Here is an 8,533-nt window from a genome sequence, read left to right as displayed (position 1 = left end):
CTAGTTTTCTCTTGAGTTGAAACGGCTAGGCTTTATTCTAAATATGGCGATACTGCAGTAATTCTTGAAGAGGGGAACATGGCCTAGGTTTACATGCTCATACACTAAATTGCAACCAATGAACAGTAACATCTCTCATGCCCTATACTGTGGCCTACCTATGTTTCTATATTTGCTACAAGATACCGCATTTGTTAGTTCCACGTTGCAGGCACCATCCCCCTTGGACCACGCATGTTCATTTCTCTGTGCACTAATATATTTTCCTCAGCCTAAATCGTTTGGGTGGCATGGGCTCTGGACCATCACTGATACCAAGGCCTGGTTCCATTTAAAAACATGGCGAGTTGTGACTGTTGGTAGTGGGGGGGGGAGGTGGTTCATTTTGGGCTGTGAGAGAAGTTTGGGGCTTGTGGGAGACAGCAGGGTAGAACTCGGTTGAGATGGGTAGATAGCCCCTGCCAAACTCCCTCCCCCCCAGCCCCCCTACCTTGGCGTGAAAGTCTCAGCAGGTAACAGCCTCTTTTTAGAATGATGTTTAGGGTAGTACTGAGATATCAAGTTTTGCAAATGTATCTTTCAAAATTAAGATATACATATACTATTTTTCACTTTTTTATTTAAACAGCTGTGAACAGGAAAATGAACCCTGTATTTGCACTTAATTTTGATCAATGTCTTATAAAAGGTTTGTGACATTTCAAATGTAGTAAGTTTACAACTGAGCATTTAATCCACATAAGATTTGGAAGTGAGGATATTTGACTCACTATTTTGTATAGTTTGGAGTAAAATGATTTTTTAGGGAATAAAATTTGGCAATTCCCAGTGCGACTATTTTATTGGAGAGTAAAAACGTTTTAACTGGAAAACCAAAAATGTTTTTGTAAAACTTTAATCTTATTTCTTTGCACCATGGTATTCATACACATTAAAATAAACCGGTTTACTACTTCGGTAATTTCGTACTGCAGTACTATGTGCACTACTGGTCCAAGCATATGCATGTAGCTGTGTTGGTGAACTCTGGCACAAAGTTCTACGTGTCAGTTTCCCATTTCTTTAGTTTGGATTATTTTTACTCCGTTTTTATTTTTTGGGAGTATTTGCTAATTTTTAGGGACTGAAAGTGGCTGATAAACCCTTTATCTGTAGGACTGTAAACCATATTGAGATTGTATATCTAGATGTCACTTTTGGTCCATGTCACCCAGCCCTAGTTTGGGGCATCCTGCTAACCAAAATACTAGGGAAGGTGAAATGGAGGACTGCATTCTTCATGTTTTTAAGCAGGCCTTCCACTGAACCTTAATTTGGTGCCTTCCATAATCCTTAGCAGGTTATGGTAATGTCAGATTCCACACGACCCTTTTCCTCCTCTGTCAATTTGCAGGTGCTTGCTTTGTTTCTCATGGGGCAAATGGCCCGAGGTAGGGGTATGGGTCTACATGTTTTGCCTTTTTTTATATAAAGCCTACTCCCGCCTTCCCCCAAATATCAGACTCCCCACTACGATCTATCATCTTACACGGCACACACAATCCCCTTCTCCTCTGAGGCCAGGTTTTGGCGCATCAACACTAAGTGTGCCGTGGCTAAGCTCTCTTAACAGTTGCACTTTCCCGATCTGGGGCCCTCTTCTGGATAACGCACGCCCATGTTTCTTCGGCACTTGGGAACAGGGTACTTTCAATCTGCATCCATCCACGCCACAGGTTTTGCATCTGCCTTTTCCACTTATTCATATAGTGCACAAAATCCAGAGGTATCTAGGCGCTTAAGAGATTAGTTACAGTGAGTGCTTCTTGTTACAGAATGGAAGCGCAGGAAGTGATTACATCATAGAAATAATTACAAATGTAATTTCAGCACAAGCAGTGCAGGCTTTCCAGGTGAGCATGTTGAATGAGCTCCACCCCATGTAGCAGGGTGGCAGCGACCTAGAGATGCAAGAGTCAATCAAGTAGGCACAATCGGGTATGTAACAAGGGGGACTAACCCTAGAGTGCCCATGTAGCCGACAGGAAGCAGACAGGGCCCTTGGGAGGAGGGCCGGCCAAGCCAGCCATCTCTCCCATAGGCTAATAAGTCCCTAGCCCCAGCCAATCCGCGACTATCGGCAGGTAAACTGAGGCCCAGACACTCCGGTGCACGCAGGGCGCTATCATGGAATGGCTAGGCAGCGCTATGGGCAAAGAAGTAGCGGCAAGAGGCTGGCATTTGGCAGGAAAAGGATATTGTTGCAAAAGTGGTACCATCTTTCAGCTGTTTGAGCCAAGCCCCCCTTTTTTTTCATAGAGCCAAGTGCAGCGAGGCCACCAGTAGCACATGCGCTATATAAGACCACTTAAATTGTTTTATCAAATATTCTGGTACTGTCTGCAGGAAACTCCCATCTGCTGAAATGCTAGTCTTTGCATTCCCCTTCAGCTCTTGTTCCCTGTGGTAAGCTGAGTTTACCCCTTTGAGTATCACCCTGCTACCCTTTACCATGAGATGGTAACTGCTAAGGTGGAAAAGGGTACAAAAGTACTCTTGTCTACTTTGTTGATCTCAAATGCCAGATAGACGAACTCAAAGACAAAAACAAGGCTGCCATCCTTCTACTCCTTGACCTCTCCGCTGCCTTCGACCTGGTCGACCATAAAATCCTGTGCAACCATTTATCTCTGGCAGCACACTTCTCCCACTCTGCAGTCACATGGATCCAATCCTTCCTGGACAACAGAACCATGCGGGTCTTCTCCCCCCTAGCAGCGGCTGACCCCATCCCCATCACCTGCGGTGTCCCACAAGGATCCTGTGTCTCACCTACCCTTTACAATATTTTCACCAAGCCCTTATTCGACAAGCTGGACAATCTGGGTGTCACCTATACTAACTACGCAGATGACACCCAGATACTCCTCACCTTATCAGGCAACTACAACAAGGACGCCAAATGGATCAACGAAGTCTTTTCCATCATTCAGGCATGGATGGCCACACATGGCCTATGCCTGAATGATGACAAGACTGAATTGCTTCTTGTCGGCTCACCGAACACTATCAGTAAACTCTGTCCCGGCTACACTAGCTTCACTATTGACGGTAACACCATACCCATTGCCAAGAGCGTAAAAACCCTCGGTTTCTACCTAGACACGAACATCAACCTAGCTAAACAAATCAACATGACCGCCTCAGCCACTGCCTACACCGGTAAACTTATCAGGGCCTGCAGACCACTGATCTCCCCTAGCAACTGTCTCATCCTAGCCAGAGCACTCATTCAATCTAAACTGGATTACTGTAATAGCCTCTATGTAGGTGCCAACAAAACAGTAATCAATAAATTGCAAGTTTTACAAAATAACGCACTCCGTGCCGCCCTCAATATTCCTAGAAGGGAACACATCTCCGCTACCAGAACTGCCTGCAAATGGTTCTCCATCCAACAGAAAATTGATTTGAAAACCATATGCCTTACTTACAAAGCCCTCAATCATCTTGCCCCACCCTACCTCTCGAACAAATTTACACTTAGACAGAACACCAGAACCACCAGATCGTCCAACTCATTACAACTAACAGTTCCCAAATACTCCCTCAAAAGAGCTGGAGGATCCAGCTTCCCAACCCTGGCATCACAACTCTGGAACTCCATCCCACTGGATATTAAATCCACACCTACCTTCCAACCCTTCAGAACCAAGGTCATTTCCTGGTTAACCAACAAATAACTGTCCTACCACACATGTATGCACTCCGAATGTCTAATTTTATGTATATTGTTTGAATACTATTATCTATGCCCTATCATTACTGTACTATTGTCTTTTACCTGTAACCTGATGTTCAAAGCGCATATATACCCCCGGGTCAAGAGCGCTATATAAATAAATAAATAAACAAACAAACAAACAAACAATCCTTTGCATACCCTCTGGAACTCTATCCTGGTGTCTGCGTAGAATGCCTGACCATTATTAAATTGCACAAATCTCTCAAAACATAGCTTTTTCAAAAACCACCTGATAAATGACTAATTTCAATTGATCGCACGAACTTGAACTCGGGAGTACTGCGCTACTGTTCAAAGATGCCAGCCCAAATGCTGGCTAACCACACTCTACAGCGGTCTGCTGCTCGAGCTAGGTCCGAGCTTTAAACGATAAAATAAGTTATGTGCATAATCTCCGAAAAGCTCGCCTGGGGGGGAGGGGTTGTGTTTTATGGTGAGCAGTCCACTTGTGCATTGATTTTAAAATAACCACTAGCGAACAGAAGCTAACAGCCTGGCGCTGAAACCGGGATTCAATGTGGGAGCCTGGAATGGAGACCCTGACAAAAATCAAATGTATATTACATACCCTTGACTTTGGATATCATTGGGCTGAACGCCTGACCACTGCTGAGCTCAAAGTAGTGCTTGCTCACCTTAGGACTTTTCGCCAAAAAGGGTGCCAGGCTATCCCTGCAAACAGATGCCTAGACCTTTTTTCCCCATGTACTCTTGTTTCTCACCATACATTTTCCTTTTACAGTTGTTTTGGCTTGGCTGCTCATGGACAATAAGCTTGCCATACACTTTCTGCACCCTTATTTCATGTTCCGTGCTTATTTGGAACATTGTGCGCCCAAACCTTCACACTTCACCTACTATCTTCTTTCCCTGTTGGTAGTTTGTTGTCCAAACCCTTGCCCCTTTGCTTTCTCCCGACTTTGGTTTGGCAACTTGTGTAGGTGTACTGTGCCCGCTCGTTAGCAATCTTTACGCATTGGCTTTTGTTATTTATATAAGGTGTTAGACGTTTTCAGTAATGGGGCGCAAGAGCAGTAAAAATGGTAGAAAACCCAGTGGATAACTGATGGAGCATTGCTTAAGTGCGGGGCAGGCAGTAGCAAGAGACCAAAGTAGGGGGAAGGGACACGCCAATGAATGGATAAAGAAAAAGTTGTAGTGTTCTATAAATGGCCATCCCATAATGTGTTTGTGCACGTTAGAGGGAGGTTAGAGGGAGGTTGGAGAGTATGGTAGGCATTGTCAAGCACCTAGTTAGTCATGACAATCTTGGTTTATTTGTAATGCGCACCAGACCCGAGGGTATCGGAGCGCAGGAGAGACGCGAATACTTTCAGCTTGGGGTTATACAGCTGTGTCAGAAGGAAATGCATATATATGACACTGGGTTATTTTTGAGTGCAATTCCAGCAGGAGCAGTAGTTTATGCTGCCATGGGAGGCTGTAAAATCGAGTTTTTGGTGTAAGGTGGGGTCTGTGCAGGATGGGGTATGTTGGCCATCATGATGGTAATACGGTTGGACGTTTTAAGTACCCTGTCAAAGCAGTTGGAGTTTGTCTGCTTGGTGAGTGTTGGAGGGAATATGGAAGCAAAAAAGTTGCAACAATCTTCAATTGAGGCTTCAAACTGCCACAGTACTGTCAATCATAAAATCGAATACAATAATGTCGAAAGTCGCAATCGAAAAAATAATGTAAAAAAAAAGTCAATTTCTTTTTTATTACGTTATTTGAAATGGGGGAGTTCCCCCAATTCCCTTTTTTTTACCTTTTTATTTACATGCGGAACCCAAAAAAAAAGAAAAAAATTAAAAATGTGACTTTTCTCCGACATTGTTTCGAATTTTTTGTAATTCGAATCGATTTTATGACTGCACACCACTGCCAATCGCTGTAGGGACAAGGGTGTACAAGAATGGCATTGTACATGTTTTGCAGTTTCATGGCCCTGGCCTCCACGGTGCCGCATTTTCCCATACAATGGGCAATACATGTTTTCCATGTGCTATGTTGCCTTATACCACGCACTGCTGCCACCCAAGAGCGTCTGTTAGTGCACGGTACAAATGTCCTTTAACATTATCACCACCGAAGTGGTCCCCTGGCGCTCTGGCGGCTCTGAAAAAGGGGTGGAGAGGGGTGGGTTAGTGGTAATAAGCTGGAAAAGTGCAAGAGAGCAGTGATGTGCTGTTGGCAGCCTCAGCCCGGTGGGTCCGTTGGCTGGGCTTGGGGTGTTTTATGGTCCATAGTCGTCGTGTGCTGTTCAGTCTATGTGGTTTGTTTTGTTGTTGCATTGTTATGAAGTTTGAGCGGATTGAGCGTTTTAGGCTTGTGGTTGTGTTTGGTTATAGTTTGAGGGGTGTATGCAGAGGGTTGAATTGTTGGTTAGTTGGCATTGCATCTGGGTGCGGTACATGTTAACGGTTATATTTCTATCTAGATGCCGCGCTAGCTAAAGTTCAGAATACCATACTAGTGTGGCACAAGCTAACGGTCACCTTTCTATCTAGATGCGACGCAAGTCTGGTTCAGGATTCTAAGTGTGGTGCCTGCTAAGAATCACATTTCTCTAGATGCAACGCGGGCTAAGCTTGAGAATTCCATCTAAGTGTGGCATATGCTAACAATCACAATTCTGAAATTTCAAGTGTGGCATATGCTAGCAAATACAAAGAAAAGAGGGGGGATTTGTCCCATCAGCAGAAAGGGAGGGGACAAGAGACCAAACTAGCACAGAAAGTCCCTTCCTACTGTGTACCAAAGTAACTGTAGTTAAATTATTCAAAAAAGTACCAAAAACTGGTGGTATACACTTTAGTGGAATTCTCTGAAAACAAAGAGGGCAAGTTTGTAGAAAATTTTTGAAATATTTATTTCCCAAAGAGAAAATCCCAATAACAAATTTTTTTTTACAATAACAAAAAAGTATAACAAAAAATTGAACACAGAATTATAATTCTCAATAGAAAATTAGATTTAGTTTGAAAAACAGAAAAAATCAATTCTTTTTATAGAACAGAAAAATTTCATAGAATCACGAAAAGAGAAATAAAAAAAGGAATGGAGTACTTATGGAGAATAGACACATGGACGGCTCTTAAGGAAAAATTCTTCCTTTTCTACAAAGAACAGTCGTGTCCACACTAGCTCTAACTCCAGTATTCCTAATGACAGGTCTGCCTAGCAAGCACATTTGTCTAGATTTGGCGCATGCTAATCTTTGTGATTTTCTCGGTGTATGGTACTAGTTAACATTATACTGCAGGCAGTGTTTGCTGCCCAGCCATGAATAGGTTTAGGCTGGTGGTCACATATCTCTCTAATATTGCATGGTGTAGGTCTGTAGCAGTCTAGGCCATTGAAAGGTAAGTTGTAGTGGCAGGAGCTTTCTGGAGTAGAGTAATTTCTCTATATCCCCCTGCCCCCCATGCCAGCACTTACAGTTTTGTTGGTGTCTGGTGGCTTCGTTGGCTTCCCCTGCTGACACATCTTGGAACCGCCAGTGTCGGAGCCGCCCTTGGGCCCTTAGCCACAGGGGCTGCCGCGCAGAGGGCTGCCCTGGGAGGGTTCGTAATATGTGGCCTGTGGACCAATGAGGGTGCGAGGGGAGTGTTGGGAGGCGGGATTGGGCTGCGGAGGGAGGAGGAAGGGGACTCGAGCACCGTGTGCGCGGGATAAGCGCCATTGTAAACACTTTTTTCAGTGTTCTAGGTAGTTAGGGCGGGGGGGCCATCTGGGCCAGGGCTCTGGGGGAACTCACCATGCCCAGCTTCCTGCAAGTGATGGTGTGAGTGAGGACGCCACGCTCCGGTAGTTTGTTTTCTATTGGCCCGTGGCCCAATCAGGGTGCCAGGGGAGGGTTGGGAGGCACCAGGGCTCGGAGACCAATGGGAGCAGGGGGGGCGAGGCGGGAGGGAGGAAGGAGACTCGGGAAGCGGGCGCGGGGTGGCGGCAGGGAATGCACAGGGCCTCGGGGCCTGGGTGAAATACACAAAGTGCGGGCTATGGGAGAGGGGCCAGCCGCAGCACAACGGGGCATCATTCACCTGGCTCCGGTGGAGATGGGGCTGGTGTGTGAGAAGGTCAAACAAACGGCGCCAATGCAGAGCAGCATATAGCCCAAGGAACCTGAAAAGGCAGTGGCTTCCGAAACCTGGTCTGGGAGAAGTGGGAATTTGTCACTGGGAAAAGATGATGGCTCTGCAATTGGTCTACAGGTTCCACTAATGGTGAGGCACCCCATTCCGGCACTGACTTAACATGGGGACCTAAGGGAAAAGAATATCGTGCAAAAGACGGCTCACCATGCAGGTGCTTGAGTCTAAAGTGATTCAGTCTACAACCCACCATTGTTCAGTGAATCTTCAGGGTGGAAGGACGTAACGCCGGTGTGGCATGTTTTGTAGCGCTGACATGATGAAAAGCAATGCACAAAATGTCACCAAAAACATGGTTCAGAATTATGTTGATGTGTAAATCTGCTTTTGCTGCCAAAAGTCCTCTGATGTTCCCACTGCCACATCATTGCTGTACAATGGAATTTGCTGAAGTTTCCCTGAAGCAGAGGACCCTCTTAAGTGTGAAATTGCAAGTAACACAAACGCAATACATAAGACTCCTTTCATTGCCATGGAGAAGGGGTGTGGGGGGGGGAAGATGTGGAATTTCTGGATTACAACTCACCGAAAACTGACGCTAGCGATTGGATACCATAATGGGAAGCTTGAGAGGAGCCATTGTTCGCACAAT

The sequence above is a fragment of the Ambystoma mexicanum genome, chromosome 2q (genome assembly GCF_040938575.1).
Source record: "Ambystoma mexicanum isolate Mex_15411 chromosome 2q, UKY_AmexF1_1, whole genome shotgun sequence".
Classification (NCBI taxonomy): domain Eukaryota; kingdom Metazoa; phylum Chordata; class Amphibia; order Caudata; family Ambystomatidae; genus Ambystoma; species Ambystoma mexicanum.
This window is presented reverse-complemented; position numbering follows the sequence as displayed.